General features: G+C 44.2%; 2 pseudogenes across 2 annotated transcripts in view; both read right to left on the reverse strand.

The window, feature by feature from the left end:
• Positions 1-2432: 2432 nt before the first annotated feature.
• The window catches only part of LOC310824152 (cytochrome P450 3A27-like), a 230821-nt pseudogene continuing 206115 nt past the window's right edge, over positions 2433-27138 (reverse strand). The window contains exon 21 of the transcript in view: positions 2433-2549. The product of the transcript in view is annotated as a cytochrome P450 3A27-like (transcript). The remainder of the gene's footprint in view (positions 2550-27138) is intronic.
• LOC310823681 (cytochrome P450 3A27-like) overlaps positions 7213-27138 on the reverse strand; it is a 59298-nt pseudogene continuing 39372 nt past the window's right edge. Inside the window, exon 10 of the transcript in view lies at positions 7213-7236. The product of the transcript in view is annotated as a cytochrome P450 3A27-like (transcript). The remainder of the gene's footprint in view (positions 7237-27138) is intronic.

Consider the following 27138-nt stretch of genomic DNA (forward strand, 5'->3'; position numbering starts at 1 on the left):
AATTATTAGTCCTATTTTTTATTAGTAATAATAATAAGTCTTTTATATTTAATACAAAATAGATTAAATGGTGAAATTGGTGTGTATAAATATAATAAACTTGACTCATAATTCGTATAGTGCTGTTTTTGGAGTAATTACTAATTACTAGTAATTACTAGTGTGTGCGGACTGCGCTCCCTGTCCCGTCTTTCTGCTGTGGGGCAGCGGAGCACTCTTGCCCCATCGTTGCGAGGGGAACAACGTGAGCGTGTTTGGCGTAAGCAGGGAAAACCTCACGCAAATTATATTGGGTATGAATTCTGCCTAGCAACAGGTGGCGAAAAACTATTAAACGCTAATGTCGTTAACGTGGTCTGACATGACAGGAAATAATCACAAAGCAATTCAGTTCATCTACTGTACGTCTATCGCTAATGCTAGCTAGCTAAAGTTTTCACATTGAATCGTGTAGATTATTTGTTGACCATGCGGTTTAGTACATTGCCTTTGGAAGAGAAGTTGGAGATAAAACGTTTAGGGCCAACAGGAATGGTTTGACAAAAAGAGATGGCTAACCGCTACCACCTCGAAACATGCGCTGTTCTGTTTCCCATGTATGATTTTTGGTGGAGACTATTTGGGCATCGGCTGGATTCAAAGACATTATACATCTGTCAGAACAGAACAGACACCAGCGACTGAACGGCCTTGACATGCTTTCCATTGAAAATGCATTGATCCAGGGACAGATGGATTTCAACAGTAAAGTCATCGAGAGGTTTGCTGAAGCAACGAACCGCCGCGCTACTTTCCTATTCAAGTGAGCGGGTCTGTTTGGACATGTATGACAAATGGACAATGCGCCGTTCACTGTAGACTATATTGCTTTTGTTTTGTAGTCATTTTAAACGTTATACTGGCTGTGATATAAAGTGGAGGACTAAATGTTACGTATAGGCCTAATATCTAGACAGTTGATGGGCACACTTGTTACTTGTCGCTTTCAGAACCCTGGACTGGGCTCCGGCTGTATATTCATATAGTTCCGTTAATTAGCCTAGCCTACTTTCCGTGATTTAATGTGACTTTTGTAGTGTGTTATAGCCTCTGCACTGATGCTATTTATTTCACATTTAAAATAATACAATTGATAAAACCTGATTAAACTTTCCTACAAGTTAACGATGTGCCGAATGCTTGTATTTTGATTAAACATGCAAGTTATTGAAGACACGTGTCTGTCTCATCTTTTTACTTTGTTGCAGTATAGGCGTTGTGTGTCTTGCTGAAGCGTATGAAGTGTATTCAGTTATGGGGTTTACTGTACATACTTTTTCTCTGCACTGTTCCTGCTGCAGAGGATGCGTAAACGATTTTCCCATGTTGTTTTTTGGTTGTGTTCTGTGTTTATACATTTAGGCTATTAGTTGTATCCTACTTTTCAGTTTTACAAGTCAAATCTTATGACAGATGAGATGGCACTTCAACCGACAAAATGCAGGTACATTTTGACTACTGCTGCACTACGATACCCATAGATAGAACCAATACATTGGTAACTGCACTACTTATACAGCTCATATACTGCTTATACTGTTCATACTGCATTCTATATTTATTCTGCTTATAATGTTACTGTTAATACATATATTGCTTATACTGCACTACTTATACTGCTCATTTACTGCTTATACTGCTCATATACTGCTTATACTGCACTACTTATACTGCTCATATATTGCTTATACTGCTCTACCTGTATATATTGTTCACATTGCACTTTTCTGCTTTTTTGCACTTCTGGTTAGACGCTAACTGCATTTCGTTGTCTCTGTACTTGTACTCTGCACAATGACAATAAAGTTGAATCTAATCTAACACCTATTTATTGTCATGTTTTGATGGCATGTTGTTCATTCTCATGTTATGATTTAGTTTGTGATTATACACACGTTTTTAGCGTGATGATAGAGACCCACTACCAGACGAGTACAAAACATACACAAGTCACATGCAAATCCCTGCACTGCAGACGACAGACAACAACTGTCTCTGTACAACTAGTCCTGGACCTCCACTAATAGACAGATACAAAGAGAGCAGCATACAGTAGCAGCAAAGCCCAGAGGCGAGGCGAGGCAAGGCAAGGCAAGTTTATTTATATAGCACATTTCATACACAGAGGCAATTCAATTCTAAAATAGATAAAAAGGAAAGAGCATGATTTTTTTTTTTAATAAAAACGCATAAAAGACATAAAAAAAGAATAAAAGTCACAGTGCATTTTAGGGTCACAGTGCAATTATTAGCGCCAATTTAGTTTCAATTTAAGGCAAAAGCGAAGCCCTTTTTTTTTTTAAGCCCATTTTTGAAAGTAGCCAGTGTTGGGGCTTATCCTAGATCTATGTGTAACATAATAACTGAGAGACCTGCAGCAGGGCAGGTCCTCATCACTGGCTGTCTGCTTTGAGCTGGTTGTCGTTGGACTCCTGGCAGCGGAACAGCAGCTTGAGTTTGATGGGCCGTATGGGCATCAGAGTGTTCTGTAGGTCCATCTCAATGGGGATCTGGTGAGAGTTGACACACAGTTAAAGTATGAAGGAACGAGTAAAACAGATGTCAGCGTTACACTATGAATGTTACCTAATACAGTGTCACTGTTACGTTCGGGTAGCATTGCACTATAAATTCAAATAAACTCAAACTCCTGGACAACCTCTCTTGGGTCGACATACATTAAAATGGCCCTATGAAGTCTCGAGGGAGTTTTGCAGAAATACAAATAGCTTTTTTTTAAATCTCACACTTCCATCATTTTTTGCGATTTCAAGGTCGAAAAACACAAAGGCCCCAAAATGAAAGAAACGGCTGCCGCGCCAAACTTGATGAAAACAGTCTCTCCCACAATAACTCACGGGCTGCTTGTGTTTTTTAGGCCTTCGCAAACTATCGGAAGTGTGTGCGCGGCAGGACACACAAATCCATGTTTTCGCGCCTTTTTTGCCATTTCCAGGTCGAAAAACACATAGGCCCCAAAAATAAAGAAACGGCTGTCCAGCCAAAACTGAGGCTTCAAACTTGATGAAAACAGTCTCTCCCACAATAACTCAAGGGCCGCTTGTGTTTTTTAGGCCTTCGCAAGCTATCGGAAGTGTGTGCGCGGCAGGAGAGACAAATCCATGTTTTCGCGCCTTTTTTGCGATTTCAAGGTCGAAAAACACATAGGCCCCAAAATGAAAGAAACGGCTGCCGCGCCAAAACTATGGCTTCAAACTTGATGAAAACAGTCTCTCCCATAATAACTCACGGGCTGCTTGTGTTTTTTAGGCCTTCGCAAGCTATCGGAAGTGTGTGCGCGGTAGGAGAGACAAATCTATGTTTTCGCGCCTATTTTGCCATTTCCAGGTCGAAAAACACACAGACCCCAAAAATAAAGAAACGGCTGTCCAGCTAAAACTGAGGCTTCAAACTTGATGAAAACAGTCTCTGCCACAATAACTCACGGCCCGCTTGTGTTTTTTAGGCCTTCGCAAGCTATCGGAAGTGTGTGCGCGGCAGGAGAGACAAATCCATGTTTTCGCGCCTTTTTTGCAATTTCCAGGTCGAAAAATACAAAGGCCCCAAAAATAAAGAAACGGCTGTCCAGCCAAAACTGAGGCTTCAAACGTGATGAAAACAGTCTCTCCCACAATAACTCACGGCCCGCTTGTGTTTTTTAGGCCTTCGCAAGCTATCAGAAGTGTGTGCGCGGCAGGAGAGACAAATCCATGTTTTCGCGCCTTTTTTGCCATTTCCAGGTCGAAAAACTCATAGGCCCCAAAATGAAAGAAACGGCTGGCGCGCCAAAACTATGGCTTCAAACTTGATGAAAACAGTCTCTCCCACAATAACTCACGGCCCGCTTGTGTTTTTTAGGCCTTCGCAAGCTATCGGAAGTGTGTGCGCGGCAGGAGAGACAAATCAATGTTTTCGCGACTTTTTTGCGATTTCAAGGTCGAAAAACACATAGGCCCCAAAATGAAAGAAACGGCTGCCGCGCCAAAACTATGGCTTCAAACTTGATGAAAACAGTCTCTCCCATAATAACTCACGGGCTGCTTGTGTTTTTTAGGCCTTTGCAAGCTATCGGAAGTGTGTTAGCGGCAGGAGAGACAAATCCATGTTTTCGCGCATTTTTTGCGATTTCAAGGTCGAAAAACACATAGGCCCCAAAATGAAAGAAACGGCTGCCGCGCCAAAACTATGGCTTCAAACTTGATGAAAACAGTCTCTCCCATAATAACTCACGGGCTGCTTGTGTTTTTTAGGCCTTTGCAAGCTATCGGAAGTGTGTTAGCGGCAGGAGAGACAAATCCATGTTTTCGCGCATTTTTTGCGATTTCAAGGTCGAAAAACACATAGGCCCCAAAATGAAAGAAACGGCTGCCGCGCCAAAACTATGGCTTCAAACTTGATGAAAACAGTCTCTCCCATAATAACTCACGGGCTGCTTGTGTTTTTTAGGCCTTCGCAAGCTATCGGAAGTGTGTGCGCAGCAGGAGAGACAAATCTATGTTTTCGCGCCTATTTTACCATTTCCAGGTCGAAAAACACACAGACCCCAAAAATAAAGAAACGGCTGTCCAGCTAAAACTGAGGCTTCAAACTTGATGAAAACAGTCTCTCCCACAATAACTCAAGGGCGGCTTGTGTTTTTTAGGCCTTTGCAAGCTATCGGAAGTGTGTTAGCGGCAGGAGAGACAAATCCATGTTTTCGCGCCTTTTTTGCGATTTCAAGGTCGAAAAACACATAGGCCCCAAAATGAAAGAAACGGCTGCCGCGCCAAAACTATGGCTTCAAACTTGATGAAAACAGTCTCTCCCATAATAACTCATGGGCTGCTTGTGTTTTTTAGGCCTTCGCAAGCTATCGGAAGTGTGTGCGCGGCAGGAGAGACAAATCTATGTTTTCGCGCCTATTTTGCCATTTCCAGGTCGAAAAACACACAGACCCCAAAAATAAAGAAACGGCTGTCCAGCTAAAACTGAGGCTTCAAACTTGATGAAAACAGTCTCTCCCACAATAACTCAAGGGCGGCTTGTGTTTTTTAGGCCTTCGCAAGCTATCGGAAGTGTGTTAGCGGCAGGAGAGACAAATCCATGTTTTCGCGCCTTTTTTGCGATTTCAAGGTCGAAAAACACATAGGCCCCAAAATGAAAGAAACGGCTGCCGCGCCAAAACTATGGCTTCAAACTTGATGAAAACAGTCTCTCCCATAATAACTCATGGGCTGCTTGTGTTTTTTAGGCCTTCGCAAGCTATCGGAAGTGTGTGCGCGGCAGGAGAGACAAATCTATGTTTTCGCGCCTATTTTGCCATTTCCAGGTCGAAAAACACACAGACCCCAAAAATAAAGAAACGGCTGTCCAGCTAAAACTGAGGCTTCAAACTTGATGAAAACAGTCTCTCCCACAATAACTCAAGGGCGGCTTGTGTTTTTTAGGCCTTTGCAAGCTATCGGAAGTGTGTGCGCGGCAGGAGAGACAAATCCATGTTTTCGCGCCTTTTTTGCGATTTCACGGTCGAAAAACACATAGGCCCCAAAATGAAAGAAACGGCTGCCGCGCCAAAACTATGGCTTCAAACTTGATGAAAACAGTCTTTCCCACAATAACTCACTAACCCTAACCCTAACCCTAAATCTAGCTATAAACTTCCCTAACCCTAACCCTAACCCCAACCCCAACCCCAACCCCAACCCCAACCCCAACCCCAACCCCAACCCCAACCCCCTCTGAGGAAGTAGAACTTACTACGAAACGTCAGGGATATTTCAATGCAGTGAATTTTTTTCTTTCTAAGGATTGATAGTTTTGGCCTCCTTTGGCGCCAACCAGTTTTTAAACTAATTCAAATAAAAGTGAGGTTTTAATCTTATAGGGGGGTTCAGGTAAGAACACCTCCAGAACATCTCCTCCATTTTCAATACTTTTGGAGTCTTAGCTCCTGGGAAGGATTACTCGAAGGAACTCAGGCCTCATAGACTTACTACAATAACACAAAGACCCAACAAGGATTACTCACCCTTCTGACCTGAGTCCACAGAGACCACGCCTGTCCCTGGAGTTGGAGACCCGGAGGAGCTGTAGACGCTGCACGCAGATACAAGGCGGTAAGAACCCTATCTGGGCAACAGACGGGTATCTATCTTATACTGAGTGTGTGCCTGTTTGTTGCCCAGATACCCTTGGATTGAACCTACACTATGCTTCCTGTTAGAGGTGGATCCGCTGCATTGAATACATTGGGGGAGATCACTCATGATAGGAATAGAATTAGACCAGCATTACTACCTACCCCTAGAATGCAGCCCTTATTGAGTTTAAACTATACACACATTAGACCACCACACCACGGTAGGACAAGACACATACACCACTCTGCGATTGCACCATCACACCAATTCTCTAGTAGACCAGGGAAAACACCATCCAGACATACACTCAAAGGACAAACATTCGCTACACTAGGACAGAACAGACCATTAGCCAACAGACACACATATGGACACACACCCAGCAGGCAAACACATAGCACACAATCAGCTAGAACTGAAACTCCAGATGAGGCCACGAGACAGGATGCCAAAACATATTTCAAACTCATTCAGGCCATACATCATAAGGAGATCACTGATGAGACTATAAAAACACACACTTACCCTGCTGGCATGATGAGACAGATAAGGAGACTGACAGACTTTATCAAACCTTCCTCACCTACAGAACAAACGAAAACACATGTAACAACATGCACAACAGAATGGATGGCAAAGATCATGGTAATACTCCAGACACATTATCAAAACACTATAGATTCACTCCTACAGCCCCCCCACACAGTTAACAAGATGGCACTCGAGATTGCCATGAGATGGGCAGACAAGAGATACAGACATAGACTGACTTCAACAACAAGATCACGGGTGGACACAATTATAAACACTCCCACACACACTCACCAGTCATCACATGTACAGTCGACGTCCCCTACTAACCTCCCTCCTCCTGTAGTACATGACACCAGCATAGAGCTCACTCATATCCCCCCTGACTCACCCACTCCCACACACACTCACCAGTCATCACATGTACAGTCAACGTCCCCTACTAACCTCCCTCCTCATGTAGTACATGACACCAGCATAGAGCTCACTCACATCCTCCCTGACTCACCTACTCCCATCTTTTCTACGGAGGACTTTCCACCCTTACCTAGAAGGGAACCCTCATACAAAAAAATCATTAAACCTAGGCCCTCGTCAGATTTTAGCATCACGTGGGCCTACGCACACACACATACATACTCAGAAAGGGACACATCCTACACCTACACACACAGACATACACATATCGCCCACACGTACACACGCACCTACACCACCCATACCTGCACCCACACATACACAATTGACACTTAGGCCTACACAGACACCCACACCCATACAGACAACACACATACACACACAAGGGACATCTACCCACACATCCACTCCAACCTCACCTTGTCACCAGGGGAGGGATGGAGCCTTCGGATTACCGGGCGCCAAGGATCACTCATCACTTATCTGCACACCGATTCGAACTACACCTGTCTCGTCAGAGAGCCACTTTTCCCCTACTTTTTCCCTCCAATTTTCACCATCCCCCCCACCATCCCCCCCTCCACAAGAACCCACCTCCTATCACACAGGTAAAGAAATCAGAGCACAGTTCCACCACAAGATCAGTAGTCAACCCACAACAAACATGACTCACGTTCCGGTCACTGACTTGACCACCACACAACACAGACAGACAAACACTTCAGTTCTAATAACGGATAACATAACATTTGACTCTCTCACACTCACACCCACAGGTGGCGCCATTAGGAGGAGGTCGGAAGCTATGCAATCCAATACGAGGGCAAAACCAACCATGATGAAAGGGCCACATAAAGGGGAACTTCCCATACAGGCCCAATCTGAGCCCTCAATATCTAAGAGATTGCCTAGCAAAGACCTCCCTCGAACTGATGACAGAACACATGCCCAGACACATACGCATACGCATACATCCACACGCACGCTCAACCAACCCAATTTACCTCCAACACACACACACATCACCACTGTATACACTCCAACATACCACCGGGCCACACCAGGGCGTAAGATTCAGGAGTGGAACTTCAATAGTAACAAACCATTCATCATGTTGGGGGATTCCAACCTCAGCCGGATCCCCCCATTCACTAATCACCGTATACAGGTAGACAGCTATGCAGGGCCTGTATCTATCATTTTTATAGGATCCTGGAGAAGGCCACCGTCCAACCCCAAGTGGAACTGGTGGTTCTCTCAGTGGGCCTCAACAACAAGGATCACGATGCACGCCAGACATCACTAAAACAACTACCAAGGATGATCAGGGAAGCCAAGAGAGTCTACACCAACGCAACAGTTTACATGCCAGTCATTCAGTTTTCACGTCACCTCACCACAGAACAGCAGACAAATCTGAAATACATCAATGAACACATTACAAGACACCTCCCACACTTATCAGAAATAGCCCAGGACACATTCTACACCACACCAGATAATATACATTGGACAACTAAAACAGCACAGACCATTTTTAATCACTGGTGCAAGCAGCTAAATTTATAATAAACAGTAACCACAATCTGGACTCACACATCTCTACCGCCACTTCCACACATACATTGCCAAACACCTTTCTTCCCCAGCCCGTAGCTCCCCCTACTGGAGCAGTAGGAGAAGAAACCCCAACCCCACCTCTTCTTCCCCCCCTCTACCCCTAACAACAACCTCCCCCCTTCCCCCTTCTCTTTATTCTTTTCCTCCCTCAAATATCTTAAATCTTTCTAAATCTTTTCACCCCACAGCACCCCAGATCAAGCTACTGGAGAGAGGGTTGACGTTCATCCCTCGACCCAACAAACATGACCAGGAGGAACTCCAAAGGGACATTCACCACTTTCACAGACGATGCAAACTATTGGACTATTTTGACTACCAACCCAATCACAAATACACACCACTCACCTACCCCTCCACCTGGGAGCCTAAACTCAGCCAAGTAGACAGACACATTCAGAAACTGATTAGAACAAACCTACATACATTATCTAACTATCACATACTACCAGACATGCCAGACAATATCACAGCAACAGAAAGGAACGCCATACACACATTGAAAAGTAACCCACACATCATTATAAAACCAGCAGACAAAGGCTCCAAAATTGTCATAATGGATAAACACCAATACCTATTAGAAGCGAACAGACAATTATCAAACACTAGATATTACAAACACATAGACAACAATATACAAAAACAGACACAAACACAACTACGACAAGTCATACAGACCATATACGAAAAGAAATACATTACACGAAAACAAAGAGACTTTTTATTCGGACCGGACGACCCCAGACCCAGACAATTTTACTTACTTCCGAAAATTCATAAGGAACCTGAGACTTGGACTATTCCCTTTGAAGTTCCTCCTGGTGGACCGATAGTTTCAGACTGCAACAGCGAATCATACCACATTGCACAATACATAGACCATCATCTTAACCCTCTCTCCACCAAGCACCCCAGCTACCTGAAAGACACCTACGACTTCTTACACAAAATCCAACCCATGGTTGTTCCCTCCCAGGCTTACATATTCACTATAGATATCGATAGTTTATACACCAACATAAATACACACACAGGAATAAATGCAGTTAGGAATATCTTTCATAAACACCCAGATAAGAATAGACCCGACACTGAACTCTTACAACTATTGGAGATTAGTCTTACAGGCAATAATTTCACTTTTGACGATAAACAATATTTACAGGTAGAGGGAACAGCCATGGGCCAACGATATGCACCCTCATACGCCAACTTATACATGTCCGAATGGGAGAGAGAGGCACTAGCCAAATGCCCCCACCAACCCAGTTTCTATTACAGATTTCTAGATGACATTATAGGAGCATGGCCACACCATATAGATTTATTCACAGAATTCATAAACATTTTAAACTCGCACCATTCGTCTATAAAACTCAAACACAGCATACACCCACAAGAAATTAATTTCCTGGACACCACAGTTTATTTTAATCAGATCAATTCAACACAGATAACATTATTGACTAAGGTCTACTTCAAACCGACAGACACACATGCACTATTACATAAACACAGCTACCACCCAAAACATACATTCAAAGGCATAGTAAAATCACAAATCATACGCTACTATAGAATATCCTCCACCCAGACACATTTGCACGAAGCCATTCAAACCTTATTTAAAGCACTTAGACAGAGAGGATATTCCAAACGCTTCCTCCGTACAATCAAGACCAGCACATTGGCTGCCCTCTCTCCCATCCGGACAGACCACCATGCACAAACACACACACACATTAACCGACTTCATTCATACACAACACACACCGACCTTGACACCAACCCTGACCTTAACCCTAACTCTAACCATGCCCCCAACCCTAACTTTAACCCTATCCCTAACCCTGACCCTAACCTTGACCCTAACATCAACCCTGACCCTAACCCTATCCCTATCCCTAACCGCAACCCTAACCCTAACCACAACCCTAACCATAACCATAACCTTAACCCTAACTTTAACCCTAACCCTAACCCTATCCCTAACCCTATTCTCAACCCTGACCCTAACCTTAACCCTAACCCTAACCCTAACCTTAACCTTAACCCTAACCCTAACCCTAACCTTAACCCTAACCCTAACCCTAACCTTAACCCTAACCCTAACCTTAACCCTATACTTAACCCTAACCCTAACCCTAACCCTAACCCTAACCTTACCCCTAACCCTAACCCTAACCTTAACTCTAACCTTAACCCTAACCCTAACCTTAACCCTAACCCTAACCTTAACCCTAACCCTAACCCTAACCTTAACCCTAACCCTAACCTTAATTTTAACCCTAACCCTAACCCTATTCCTAATCCCAACTCTAACCCTAACCTTAACCCCAACCCCAACCTAGGCCCTGATTCTAATCCTAACCCTTCTGATCCTAACCCCAACCCTTACCTTAACCCTATCCTTAACCCTAACCCTAACCTTAACCCTAACAATAACCCTGACCCTAACCCCAACTCTAACCCCAACCCTAACCACAACCCTAACCCTAACCCCTACCCCAACCCATGCCCTGATCCTAATCTTAACACTGGCCTCAACCCAGCCTACACTTCTATTCCCCACTCTCTTCCTCCCTCCAACCTTAACTCTACTTCTATTCCCCACTCTCTTTCCCCCCCTAACCTTAACCCTACTCCTATTCCCCACTCTCTTTCCCCCCCTTTGGTTCCCCCGACCCAACCTAGCATCTTGATTCCCTTAGTAACCACATTTTCACATAGAACAAAAATCTTACATCAGACTCTCAAACACAACTTTGTCACCAGCCAACAAACCTTTGCACCTCTACAATCATACAAGATCATTTCAGCTTACCGTAAAAATAAAAATCTACTAGACATTTTGGTTCACTCAAGATTCAGCAGGACATTGACACAACCCCTTCACCCTCATACCACTCACTTTAGACAGAGAAAATACATTAGTAATCCCCACAGTCGCACCTCATCCCCTATTTTAGACTCATTCACTTTAACATCCACCAACGTCATTTATATTATCACATGCACACTTTGTCACAAACACTACATAGGGGAAACAGCACACACCATAGAAACACGATTAAAACAGCACCTGTACAACATTAAAAAAGGTCAACTACAAACACACATAGTCACACACTTCCAAGAGCACTCCATCACTCACCTCAGCATATCAGGACTCCAATCAAACAGTTTATGGACCGTTGAGCAGCGGAGAGCAAATGAAAGGAGATGGATACATTTATTACGAACCATTGAACCCACAGGGCTAAATAAAAGATGTTAACAGATCACGTGTCAGTGTGAGTGATTGTGGGTTTCAATTGTTGTATATGTATATGTAAATGTATATATGTGTTAATTTATAGAGGTGATACACCTTATTTATTTATACTCCCTTTACATCAGCACTTTTTATATCAGAATGTATGTGATGATTTATTATTTTATTATACAATATAGAGAAAGAGATTACTCTTTCTCCTTTTCATTATCACGTGTGTGATTGGTGTATTTTAGCACTTTGAAAATTAGCACTTATAAGAGATTTTGTGTGTTTTACAGTGTGTCTTTAGGATGAATTTAAGCACTTTTTCCTTTTACATCAGCACTTTTGGTATGAAATATTATGTCATTATTTATTATAGTAAGTTTATATATATATATATATGTGTGTGTGTGTGTGTGTGTGTGTGTGTGTGTGTGTGTGTGTGTGTGTGGATGTTCAGACACAAAGAAAAGGACAAACACAATGTATACATTCTCCTTGATTTATTGAAATAGAAGGGAGGGTATACTATAGGCCAGTGCAATACAGACTAAGCAGTCATTGTAAATCTAGATATAAACTTCCCTAACCCTAACCCTAACCCTAACCCTAACTATGGCTTCAAACTTGATGAAAACAGTCTCTCCCATAATAACTCACAGGCTGCTTGTGTATTTTAGGCCTTCGCAAGCTAACCCTAACCCTAACCCTAACCCTAAACCCTAACCTTAACCCTAACCCTAACCCTGACCCTAACCCTAACCCTAAACCCTAACCCTAACCCTAACTATGGCTTCAAACTTGATTAAAACAGTGTCTCCCATAATAACTCACGGGCTGCTTGTGTTTTTTAGGCCTTCGCAAGCTAACCCTAAACCCTAACCCTAACCCTAACCCTAACCCTAAACCCTAACCCTAACCCTAACTCTAGCTATAAACTTCCCTAACCCTAACCCTAACCCTAACCCTAACTCTAGCTATAAACTTCCCTAACCCTAACCCTAACCCTAACCCTAATCCTAACCCTAATCCTAACCCTAAACCCTAACCCTAACCCTAACCCTAACCCTAAATCTAGCTATAAACATCCCTAACCCTAACCCTAACCCTAACCCTAACCCTAACCCTAACTATGGCTTCAAACTTGATGAAAACAGTCTCTCCCATAATAACTCACGGGCTGCTTGTGTATTTTAGGCCTTCGCAAGCTAACCCTAACCCTAACCCTAACCCTAAACACTAACCCTAACCCTAACCCTAACCCTAACCCTAACTCTAGCTATAAACTTCCCTAACCCTAACCCTAATCCTAACCCTAATCCTAACCCTAACCCTAAACCCTAACCCTAAATATTATGTCATTATTTATTATAGTAAGTTTATATATATATATATATGTGTGTGTGTGTGTGTGTGTGTGTGTGTGTGTGTGTGTGTGTGTGTGTGTGTGTGTGTGTGGATGTTCAGACACAAAGAAAAGGACAAACACAATGTATACATTCTCCTTGATTTATTGAAATAGAAGGGAGGGTATACTATAGGCCAGTGCAATACAGACTAAGCAGTCATTGTAAATCTAGATATAAACTTCCCTAACCCTAACCCTAACCCTAACCCTAACCCTAACTATGGCTTCAAACTTGATTAAAACAGTGTCTCCCATAATAACTCACGGGCTGCTTGTGTTTTTTAGGCCTTCGCAAGCTAACCCTAACCCTAACCCTAACCCTAACCTTAAACCCTAACCCTAACCCTAAACCCTAACCCTAACCCTAACCCTAACCCTAACCCTAACTCTAGCTATAAACTTCCCTAACCCTAACCCTAAACCCTAACCCTAACCCTAACCCTAACCCTAACTCTAGCTATAAACTTTCCTAACCCTAACCCTAACCCTAACCCTAACTCTAGCTATAAACTTCCCTAACCCTAAACCCTAACCCTAACCCTAACACTAACTCTAGCTATAAACTTCCCTAACCCTAATCCTAACCCTAAGCCCTAACCCTAACCCTAACCCTAACCCTAAATCTAGCTATAAACATCCCTAACCCTAACCCTAACCCTAACCATAACCCTAACCCTAACCCTAACTATGGCTTCAAACTTGATGAAAACAGTCTCTCCCATAATAACTCACGGGCTGCTTGTGTATTTTAGGCCTTCGCAAGCTAACCCTAACCCTAACCCTAACCCTAAACACTAACCCTAACCCTAACCCTAACCCTAACCCTAACCCTAAATCTAGCTATAAACTTCCCTAACCCTAACCCTAACCCTAACCCTAACTATGGCTTCAAACTTGATGAAAACAGTCTCTCCCATAATAACTCACGGGCTGCTTGTGTTTTTTAGGCCTTCGCAAGCTAACACTAACCCTAACCCTAACCCTAACCCTGAACCCTAACCCTAACCCTAACCCTAACCCTAACCCTAAACCCTAATCCTAACCCTAACCCTAACTCTAGCTATAAACTTCCCTAACCCTAACCCTAACCCTAATCCTAACCCTTACCCTAACTCTAGCTATAAACTTCCCTAACCCTAACCCTAAACCCTAACCCTAACCCTAACTCTAGCTATAAACTTCCCTAACCCTAACCCTAAACCCTAACCCTAACCTTAACCCTAACCCTATCCCTAACCTTAATTTTAACCCTAACCCTATTCCTAATCCCAACTCTAACCCTAACCTTAACCCCAACCCCAACCTAGGCCCTGATTCTAATCCTAACCCTTCTGATCCTAACCCCAACCCTTACCTTAACCCTATCCTTAACCCTAACCCTAACCTTAACCCTAACAATAACCCTGACCCTAACCCCAACTCTAACCCCAACCCTAACCACAACCCTAACCCTAACCCCTACCCCAACCCATGCCCTGATCCTAATCTTAACACTGGCCTCAACCCAGCCTACACTTCTATTCCCCACTCTCTTCCTCCCTCCAACCTTAACTCTACTTCTATTCCCCACTCTCTTTCCCCCCCTAACCTTAACCCTACTCCTATTCCCCACTCTCTTTCCCCCCCTTTGGTTCCCCCGACCCAACCTAGCATCTTGATTCCCTTAGTAACCACATTTTCACATAGAACAAAAATCTTACATCAGACTCTCAAACACAACTTTGTCACCAGCCAACAAACCTTTGCACCTCTACAATCATACAAGATCATTTCAGCTTACCGTAAAAATAAAAATCTACTAGACATTTTGGTTCACTCAAGATTCAGCAGGACATTGACACAACCCCTTCACCCTCATACCACTCACTTTAGACAGAGAAAATACATTAGTAATCCCCACAGTCGCACCTCATCCCCTATTTTAGACTCATTCACTTTAACATCCACCAACGTCATTTATATTATCACATGCACACTTTGTCACAAACACTACATAGGGGAAACAGCACACACCATAGAAACACGATTGAAACAGCACCTGTACAACATTAAAAAAGGTCAACTACAAACACACATAGTCACACACTTCCAAGAGCACTCCATCACTCACCTCAGCATATCAGGACTGCAATCAAACAGTTTATGGACCGTTGAGCAGCGGAGAGCAAATGAAAGGAGATGGATACATTTATTACGAACCATCGAACCCACAGGGCTAAATAAAAGATTTTAACAGATCACGTGTCAGTGTGAGTGATTGTGGGTTTCAATTGTTGTGTATGTATATGTAAATGTATATATGTGTTAATTTATAGAGGTGATACACCTTATTTATTTATACTCCCTTTACATCAGCACTTTTTATATCAGAATGTATGTGATGATTTATTATTTTATTATACTATATAGAGAAAGAGATTACTCTTTCTCCTTTTCATTATCACGTGTGTAATTGGTGTATTTTAGCACTTTGAAAATTAGCACTTATAAGAGATTTTGTGTGTTTTACAGTGTGTCTTTAGGATGGATTTAAGCACTTTTTCCTTTTACATCAGCACTTTTGGTATGAAATATTATGTCATTATTTATTATAGTAAGTTTATATATATATATATGTGTGTGTGTGTGTGTGTGTGTGTGTGTGTGTGTGTGTGTGTGTGTGTGTGTGGATGTTCAGACACAAAGAAAAGGACAAACACAATGTATACATTCTCCTTGATTTATTTAAATAGAAGGGAGGGTATACTATAGGCCAGTGCAATACAGACTAAGCAGTCATTGTAAATCTAGCTATAAACTTCCCTAACCCTAACCCTAAACCCTAACCCTAACCCTAACCCTAACTCTAGCTATAAACTTCCCTAACCCTAACCCTAACCCTAAACCCTAACCCTAACTCTAGCTATAAACTTCCCTAACCCTAAATCTAGCTATAAACTTCCCTAACCCTAACTATGGTTTCAAACTTGGAGTGGAGTGGAGAATGCAGTTTTCTCCCGGGATACCGGCGAGAGTGGAATCTGCCAGTATCCCTTCGTGAAATCCAACGTCGTGAAATACTTGGCCGTGCCAAGCCGGTCCAAGAGCTCGTCAACCCGGGGCATCGGGTAGGCATCGAACTTGGAGACCGCATTAACCCGTCTATAATCCACACAGAACCGTATAGCCCCATCCGGCTTGTTGACAAGCACGATGGGGCTACACCAGTCACTGCGGGACTCCTCGACCACACCCAGCTCCAGCATGGCTTCCAATTCCCTGCACACAATGTCTCGTTTGTGTACCGGCAACCTATAGGGACGCGTGCGCACCGTTAAACCCGGCTGCGTTTCTATGTGGTGGTCGATAAGCGTAGTCCGACCGGGTAAGGGAGAGAACACGTCCGCGAACTTAGCTTGCAAATCTGCAACGTCCGTGGCCTGGCTAGCAGAGAGATGGTTATCAATACCGACCGGAGTGCTAACTTTTGATTTTGGGACTTCCGGACCGAACTCATCTCTCTCTGGAATTATTGTAGCCAGAGCAACAGTGACCACGTCGTTCCATTTTTTTAGGAGATTTACGTGATACACCTGCAAGCTATCCCCCCGGTCCGAGCGTACTACCTCGTAATCCACGTCCCCCATGCGACGTGTGACCACACCTGTAAATTCTCGCAGGTTAGTTCCCCTGTCGTACAGTCACTTTTGACGCTCCTGGGCTTGCAGCAAATGCTCGCGTGAGATAACCCCTAGGGCGTGGAGCTTTGTGCGCAAGTCCAGGACGTATTGAATCTCATTTTTACTGTCGCTAGACCCTTCCTCCCAATTTTCTTTAAGAAGGTCTAGGACACCCCGAGGCTTACGCCCGTAGAGTAATTCAAACGGGGAAAACCCGGTGGAAGCTTGGGGGACTTCCCGTACCGCAAACAACAGGGGATCTAGCCATTTATGCCAATTCCGACTATCTTCGTGTTCGAACTTCCGGATCATTGACTTCAAGGTCCGATTGAACGGCTCACAAAGGCCATCAGTGGCCGGGTGGTAAACACTGGTTCGAATCGCCTTGATGTTCAACAAGCCATACAGTTCCTTGAGGGTGCGTGACATAAAATTAGTGCCCTGATCGGTGAGAATCTCTTTCGGGATTCCCACGTGGGAGATTACTTGAAACAATGCCTGCGCTACACTCCTGGCAGAGATATTGCGCAGCGGTATTGCCTCGGGGTATTGGGTTGTGTAATCTATCAAGACCAACACAAATCGATATCCCTGTGTACACCGATCAAATGGCCCGATAATATCCATCGCAATGCGGTCGAATGGGTTCTCGACCAATGGTAAGGGCCGCAAGGGGGCTTTACCAACTGACATTCGCGCACCACCTACGCACCTCTGCCCGAATTCCCGGCCAATAAAATCGAGCCATTATACGGTTTAGTGTCTTATCATAACCTAAATGGCCCGCCATGGGGTTGAAATGAGCCGCCTGGAAGACCATTTCCCGGCGGCTACGGGGAACCAACAACTGGGTTACTTCCTCCTGGCTATGTGAGTCACGACTTACTCGGTACAACCTGTCGCTGATAATCGCGAAATAGGGGTGGGCGCGTACTGCGTCTGGCCGTACCAAAGTACCATCAATCGCTATCACTTGGTCATAGGCCGATCGTAGGGTCTCGTCACGAGACTGCTCGAGGGGGAAGTCACCTAGCAACGGATAGTTCGGCGGGGGAATCTCGGGTTGAGACCCCCCCGCCGGCTCCGGCTCCTCGGCAGTGTCGCGAGGCGCCGCCTCAGCACAGAACACATTACCCGCCTCACACCTCCCTCTCTGTCATGCACGCACCCCGGTAGCCCTGCTTACCGCTTGAGGAAACCCCTCCCAATCTACACCCAGAATAAGGGGATGCGTGAGGCGCGGGCTAACCGCCGCCTGTACACTATGCTTTTTCCCTTCAAAATTAATCTTGATCGTGACCACAGGATATTCGTGAATGTCCCCATGCACACACTTCACCAACACCCTCGATGCCTTTAACAATGCCCCCGGTCGAACCAGGCGCTCCTGGATCATGGACTGCATGCAGCCCGAATCCAAGAAGGCCTGGTGCATATCATGTTGTATCCTTACCGGAACACGATACGCCGCTCCCGGTATGTCGCCGATGCGGACGACCTGCCCCACCTCCCTCACTGGGCACTCCGCCTGTACATGGCCCGGCCGTCCGCATCGCCAACACACCCCCCCTGTCGCTCGGGGTGCTTCCTGTGGGGCCAGGGCTGGTTCTCGACATGCCTGCCCCTGCCATCTCGTCCTCGGGGCGGGCGCCGGTCTCTCCTCCTCCGTCACCATGGCTCCTTCCGGGCGCCGGACCGGGCGTTGGTCATCGGGGCTCCTGCGGCGGGAAGGAGAGATGGTCCTCCACCAAGGTAACGGCGGCCGCGAGATCCTGGGGCCGGTGGTACTGGACCCAGGCGGCGGTCCGGGCCGGGAGCCCCGTGGGGAATTGCTCCAACACCACCCGGTCCCCGACCTCCTCCGACGAGCTGTTCCCTGGGTCCAGCCACCGCCGCGCGCTGTCCCGCAGCTGCTGGGCGTAGGCAAAGGGCCGGCTCCCCTCCTCCATCATCAGGGCCCTGACGAGCTCCAGGAGGAGGGTACGGTCCTCAGCCCTTGCCGTCACCATCTCCCTCACCGCGGTCTGGTGCTCCTGCTGGAGGTGGGCCTGCTGCTCCAGTATAAGGGCCATCCTTCCGATAGCCGCGCTTAACGCCTCCATTCCCTTTTTTTCTCCGCCTTCGCTGTGCCCCACGTTGGGCGCCACTGTAACAAGTCTGTGACACAGAGGCGGAGTCGAGGTACTGTTTTCTGGGAGTATCCCGTTTATTTTCATAAAATGTTAGTAATAATTCCAATGTTCGTAATAATTTCAATGTTCGTAACACGCCACTCGGCGACTTTCCAGTCGCCCTCCTTCTCCCTCGAACGCCGAGGCACACACATCTTAAACCATCTAGTCAACGAGGCTTCATTTGCAACAGGTGTGCAACGGAGCCTCGCCGACGTCACCCTGGCCACGGTCCTGTAGCTCCCTCTACAGGCCGAACGCTGCATGTCCCCCCACAGGGACCATACTACAGAATACTTAAAAGCTTAAAACTTAAATCGCTCAATAACAGATTCAAATTATTAATGTGGAAGCATGAAATTGTTGCTTGGGCAGTGTACATTGCATCAAGACAGATCATTTGTCTTGGTGTACGAGACCATTTCGTCGGTTGGATCGTCTGTGTTTGTGAAAATCGCACGGTGTCCGCCTGGTTTAAGAGTGTATACTGTAGACACTGAGAGATACATATATCCATCATAGTTAACAATAACCAGGATCAGTTTAGCAGACTCAGCCCCACAGTTTCCCATATTTCTGGAAGCTCTCTGTGTCAAAATTGGTGAAACCACCCTGGGAACAAAAAACAAAACAAAGAAATAGCCAGTACATAAATGCTTGTCATAAACCTGAATTGTGGCTTAGTTTATGATGGCCCTTTTCCACTACAGACCGGCTCCCACTCCTCTCTTTTCGTTTTCGTTCAAAAGCTTTATTGCCCATTTTTCTGGGTAAAACAATTCATATTCAGCTCCCATGGCTTTCACCACAACAACACACATCATGGATGAGTCTACAATGTTGTTGTTTATGGGCTTAATCTCTACAAACCTTCTTATATCCCATCATCGTCCCGAGGAAAGGGATGGGTTTGAGACAAGGAATGCCTAGTTTTTTTAATATTCCATATGGCCAGTATCCATACCTGGTCAGAACAAATATAAATCAACAATCTGACTTGAAACAAAAGCAAAACGATCAAGTCATAGGTATCATTGAAACTGTTAGATAACTGTAATTATCAATACTATCATTTGTATGTATTATTACAACTAACTAACTAACAAATAATATTTTTTATTAAAACTTCTTACACTACGATCAGAGTGATGAGTAAGGCAAGGAGAGTCCATGTCTCGGTGGAGAAGTACGGAAGGTAACCCATCTTTACAGGTTCAATCGCTTCTTCTGAGTAACCCCGGACACGTCTGCTGAAGTGATTATTTTATCCCATCATGACACCTGTGTTTCAGATCATGAAACACAGGCGAAAGAGTATGTGAGAGGTGAAGTTGAAGCCATGGCTAGTGAATGATTGAAAGGATCCCTGCGCAGAGGGCAACACTCAGTGATGTTATTGTCGGCCTTTATCTTAACATCCTGCTAATAGTTGCTGCCTGTTTGATCCCTATCGGGTTTTAATAGTTTGCAGACCCATTGAATCAAGAAGGACTATGGGGCAAATATTTTTGGGCAAATATTTTCTTTCGAGTAATACTGAATTTTACATATTTGAACTCCTCTAAAAATGTGTTATGTTCTTTACATGTATGCACTTGTTTTATATCATTGGCTCCTAAAAACAGTATTTCAAAATACTAGTTCAAAACACATCACATATTACAGTAATGAAGCAACTGATTAACATGAATACAGTGCTCTTCATAAGTATTGGAAAGAGGAAGCATTTTCTGTTCTTTTAGCTCTACACTTGGATTTGAAATCAAACAAATATTATGGGGTCAAAGTAGAGATTCTCAACTTTAATTCAATGGGTTTTTAAAAAAACATTTGTAAACATACTCCCACTATTTCAGGGCTTCAAAAGTATCATATAATGTCCAAATAAAGTACTAATGTTTCGTATTAGGTCAACAATCTGCCTGAAGTCTGCGACCCCACCAGGCACTATCCACTATCCACTATCCACTATCCACTATCCACTATCCACTCATCTTTAGAAAATCATTGACATTTCCACATGGTATTGTGTCATAGAGTAGCTTCCCTACAGCAATATTATCTTGACATTGGGATCCTTTGTCCAAACCATATTTCAGGGTGTATGTTTGGTTGCAGGGGCCCAGGCTGTGCTCTCTGACTGCTCCAACTGTAGTAGACCCTGCAGTGAGGAAGAGGTCAACATGCTGCAGTACCGTCAGCCAATCACACACAAGAACCAACAGATCGCCAAGACCTCCATTGAACCATGCACGCACGCACACACACACACACACACACACACACACACACACATAAACACTGTCTCAACAGCCCCTTCCTTCACTCTCACTCTCTCTCTCTGTAGGTGGGTCAGGCTGCGTATTCAGCCTCTAAGGGGGGTATTGTTGGGATGACTCTACCCATCGCCCGAGACCTGGCACCCATGGACATCTGTGTGGTCACCATCGCACCCAGTCAGTAAACACACACACATACATACGCACTCTTTCACACACTCCCCCCCCACCCCCTTCCTCTCCATATCAGACAACCTCTCTCTCCCTCTCCTTAGGTTCTGTTCTCCACACCTCTCCTGGCGGGTTAACCTGAGAAGGTGCGTTCATTCCTGGCCCGCCAAGTGCTCTTCCCCTCGCGCCTGGGAGACCCTGCAGAGTTTGCCCACCTGGTGACATCACTGGCTGAGAACCCCATGATCAATGGAGAGGTCATCAAACTAGATGGAGCTATCCGCATGCAGCCCTGAGAGAGAGTGAGTGTGTGTGTGTGTGTGTGTGTGTGTGTGTGTGTGTGTGTGTGTGTGTGTGTGTGTGTGTGTGTGTGTGTGTGTGTGTGTGTGTCTGTGTGTGATCCAAGGTATACCACTGTGACAGCTCCGATGTGTGTGTGCATGTGAGGTGTGTGTTCATGTCTGGTACTCCAAGCTCTGCTGTACTGTACGCTCCATGCAGTTTTGTTTTGTTTTGTAAACTGATCCAGTAATAAACTTCTAATGAGTCTGAGTCTCTCCTCCTCTGTGTCTGTGTAAAGTGAGGTCAGTAGGAGCTAATAGGACAAATGAAACAAGAATGAGCCCCTATGAGGCAAGTGTACCTTCATTTGTCCTATTAGAAGTGAATAGAACGCCTGGACACAGGAAATGCTAAATGCTAAAGCTCTCATAACATCACACCTGCACCAGTGTATAGCTTTATGTACATGTCATCCACAACATTTGAGTGAAGGGAAAGGGAAGCACACATTTCTTTTGGAATGGAAAGGAGTCGAGGTACAGTATCTTGGTATACACACGTTTGCTCCAGTTTTGTACCCATTGACTCTGACCCTGTTTGTGTAAGAGGCTAGGGCTGACCCATTCTGATTCAAGATGTTTGTGTAAAAAAGGTATTTATTGCATATATTGTCCACTAAAAAGCAGATGATGGTACAAGTGTAAGGGACCAAGTGCTCCAACCTCAGTCTAGCCTGAAGATCATTCCATATCTAAGGAGCACAGCAGCTAAAAAGTTCTTCTCAATTCTGTAATCACTTGAAGGACATTAAATAGTAACAAGCTGCAAGTTTGATCGCCACTAAGTCGCCATAAAAGCAATGATGTGAGGTAAAATGGGAGTTTTAAAAGAACTGCTTTATATACAGATGAAATCCAATGATAAGCCCTTCTCAACGTCAAAGAATCCCAACCCACAGACTGATACAAAAGACAATGGTGGGTACAGAAAACATGCCTACAAATGAACTGATAAATGAAGTGATAAATCGGGTCTAGTGGTTTAAGAATTGAGGCTGTCGTGTGATTTTAAATTGTGTCACCATAATCACGGACAGGGAGGAGCGTTGCCAAGACAATCTTCCTCCTATTATCAAAGGTGAAGCAAGACATTTCTTTACAAAACAAGTACAAGTCTAACTCGCAAACTCTTGATCACTTTTTCAACATGTATTTTAAAAGTGTATCATCTATCTAAATGCCCAGGTACTTATAATGGGGAACTTGTTCAGTTTGGGTTCTTTTCAGGGTACAAATATGTTGATCATTGTAATCAATATTATGGGATATAGAGAAAAACATAACAGACCTCATGCATACCTCTTCAAATTAAGGTTTACCCAGATTGTTTCTAATCTAACCCATGTGCATACATGTGCCATGTTTTTTCTTCCTCAACTTGTAAATGTAAAAAACACAAACACCACCACTTTGTCTTTTTGTGGTGTTAGGAATACAGACCTCACAGATAAAAATGTTTTGATAAAGGTCATAAACCGAAACGTCGACACAATAAATAAGCAGAGGTAACAATCGTGTGTGCAGGAGTATTCATTTTTTTACATTCCTTTTCTTCCTAAACTCATCATCACTCAACATAGTTTACAGCTATGCAACTTGTAAAATACAGCATTTCAAACATGACACACAGTTTGCCTTTGAATATGACTTTAATGAAAGAGAATTGAAACGGCAAGTGTAGTTATAGTGGTAGTATGCAGGGTAGTTATTGTGGTAGTAAGTTCGGGATAGTTGTGGATTTCCAGAATTGTCTCTGTGTTGAAATATCTGAAAGAGAAAAATTGTCTTATCATTTGTATAGATAAAATCTAAATTATTTTGAGGTGATTTGAGAAGCCAAAAGGATCATAATTAGAATGCTCTGTAAGCAGATAATGGAGGGCATACCTGTATTTTGTTTCCCTTTATGGAAAGCCCTCTCCATGCTCTCTCTGGCAAACTCCAGGTTCGCCGCCATTACTCTTTTCTTTTCAGTCTTCTCCTTCTCTCTCTCCATTTCTGTCTTCATCCTCTTCACGACATCTTCTGTAATCTTTGTCATCAACTCTTTCACTTCCCTCTCCCTCCTTTCCACCATATTATTTATCATCCCATCCATCTCTTCTCTCATGCGTTTAACGTCATCTTCTTTCTCCTTCAGGATTTTCTCCATCTCTTTCTCGACCACTTCTACTCTCTTCATTGCCTCCAACTCCTTTTTCATCCATTCAATATCCTTTTCTTTCTCCTGTTCATTCCTGTTTCTCTGTCTGTCCTCCTCTGCCCATTTCATCACCTCCATCCTCTCTTTCACTTGTTTCACCTCCATTTCTTTCTCCTCCAGGATTCTCTCCATCTCTTTCTCGGCCTCCTCTACTCTCTTCATCGCCTCCAACTCCTTTCTCATCCATTCAAAATCCTTTTCTTTCTCCTTCTCACTCCTGTCTCTCTCTCTCTCCTCCTCTGCCCATTTCATCACCTCCATCCTCTCTTTCACTTGTTTCACCTCCATTTCTTTCTCCTCAGGATTCTCTCCATCTCTTCTACTGTCTTCATACCCGCCTCCATCTCCTTTCTCATCCATTCAATATCGTTTTCTTTCTCCTTCTCAATCTTCTCCTTCTCCCTCTCCATCTCTGTCTTCATCCACTTCACGACATCTTCTGTAATCTTTCTCATCTCCTCTTCCACTTCACTCTCCCTCCTTTCCAACATATTCTTTATCACATCCATCTCTTCTCTCACATGTTTAACGTCACGTTCTTTCTCCTCCAATATTCTCTCCATCTCTCTCTCCACCTCCTCTACTCTCTTCATCGCCTCCAACTCCTTTCTCATCCATTCAATATCCTTTTCTTTCTTCTTCTCATTCCTGTCTTTTTCTCTCTCCTCCTCTGCCCATTTCATCACCTCCATCCTCTCTTTCACTTGTTTCACCTCCATTTCTTTCTCCTCTAGGATTCTCTCCATCTCTCTGTCGACCTCTTCTACCCTTCTCTTCATCACCTCCATTGTTTCGGTCTCCTTCTCACTCATCTTTAATCTCTCTTCGCTCTTCTTTACCTCCTTCTCTCTCTCCTGCACCACCCTCTCTCTCTCCTCCACCTCCTTCTCTCTCCTCTTCATCTCATTTCTTGTTTTTTCCATCTCCCTCTGGAAAGTCTCCTCCATCTCCTTTGTCACTTTCTCCACCTCCTCCACCTCTTTCGCCTTTATTTCCAACTGGACAATCCTCTCCTCCAAATCCTTTTTGTTATTTTCCTGCGTCTTTTGAATGCAACTGAGTATTGCATTGCATTCATTCACTTTCTCAGTGTCTCTATCCAACACTTTCCTCTTCCTCTCCATATTATCTTTAAGATGGTTGACTATCTTCCTCTTCCTCTCCACCATTTCTCTGTCCTTGTCCACCATTTCTCTGTCCTTGTCCACCCTCTCTCTCTCCTCCATCAGCCTCTCCTTCTCTGCATCGGTGTGCTCCTTCACCTTATGCAGAAGGTTTTGGGCTCCCTCCACCTCTTCCGCTCTCACCTCTTCCTTTCTTTCTTTAGCCACTCTGGCCCTCTCTCTCGTGTGCCTGGCCCGTCTTGATGTCCTCTGTGGGAGTGGGGTGTAGGCTGCGAAAGCTGCCGGTCCTGCTGCCTCCATCATCAGGGCAGCCTGATCCTCTTTACACTCCTGTGGACATACAGTGAACACACTACAGGTGCAGTCTCGAGAATGTCTCTATGAATGTATTTGTCTTTTCTGAGTATAAAACCATTCAGTTGTCTCCAGTGATCTTTACATATTGTCTATGTTTAGCCATCCTGAATGGGGTGAGTGGGTAGTTATCAAATACAGTAGCATAGGGCTTTGAAACTTCCTGATGGAGATGACAGACACAATGACAGGGAAACGTCAAGAAATATGATTGTGTTAGATAACAGGCTTCCCTCGCAAAGAGATTGCGGTACCTCACAATGTTCTCAAGAATAGGCTGTTGCGTTCCCAATTTCCCAAAAGGGGCTCTCTAGTTTTGCCTTTAAAAAAGGCCTACATCTACCTTTTATTCAACATATCCGACACAATTTATATTGCAAATTATGTAGGCCTGTACAGTAAGTAATTGTAGGCCCTTTGCAAAGTCAACTTACGACTTACTTAAGGAAAGGTCCTGTCGATTAAGACCTATTAGTGCCAACTATGTTTGGTTATATTTTAGATAGGGCCTACCTGAAAACATCAAATTAACCATTTTGATATTGTTCTGTCAATCATCGTTCTTCGATAGTCCCTCCTCTCTTGGTTATTTGCGTTTGTCAAGCTAAAAAGAGAATCTGTCTCGTTTTAATGTTGATCTTTAAAATGGTTGATTTTGCAGCCACATTTCTCTCTGTAACAACGATTGAGCTCGTCCCGTTTCACTTTTTAGGCTGTTACGCTGCTCTTTCACTGACAAACAGCTGTTTTTGGAATTGCGCCCTCACCGAAATTACCGCGATTTGACTTGATGTTGGGATCAAACTGTCTGCCGAGTCGGATGAATTACTTCACAGCGATCTAACAACAAAGTGTAGCCAATTAAGAGTATTTCTTTGCAGTAGGTCTAGGTCCTGATTGTGGGGGAAATGTTGCTTTGAATTGTAGGCTACTTTGACTGGACGATAACATACGAATACAAACAAGTGTACAGTAACATGTTGTCACCACGGATGATAGAGCTTGATTTGATTAAATTTGATTAATTTTCAGCCCTGCTTCTTACACCTTTGCGTTTACTTGAAGGCAGTTCACGGACTTGAGGTAGGCTGAAAATATACAGGAGCTTGTAGGCCTAGTGCTTATTCGATGAAGGTAGGGTGGATCTGCGCGAAGCCCACACATCGTGTCGCTCACCGGCCCCGCAGCCCACAGATCGACCGGCCCACCAGCAGCCATGGCACAGCCCTTTACACAACATTTAGGCAGCACCCCCTCTCGAAAGATACATCCTACGTCCTTGGACATTTGGCCCAAGTATTGGGGCAATTTAATATAAAGTATTCCCGTTTATTTAAACTAAAATAGAGCAAGGCAAACTTACCTGCGGCGGGTCCCACCAGTTTTTCTCCATTGTGTTGAAATGTAATTGAATCTATTTCCACTAATGAGCGTAACACA

This window comes from Argentina silus (genome assembly GCF_951799395.1).
Source record: "Argentina silus genome assembly, chromosome: Y".
NCBI classification, from domain to species: Eukaryota; Metazoa; Chordata; class Actinopteri; order Argentiniformes; family Argentinidae; genus Argentina; species Argentina silus.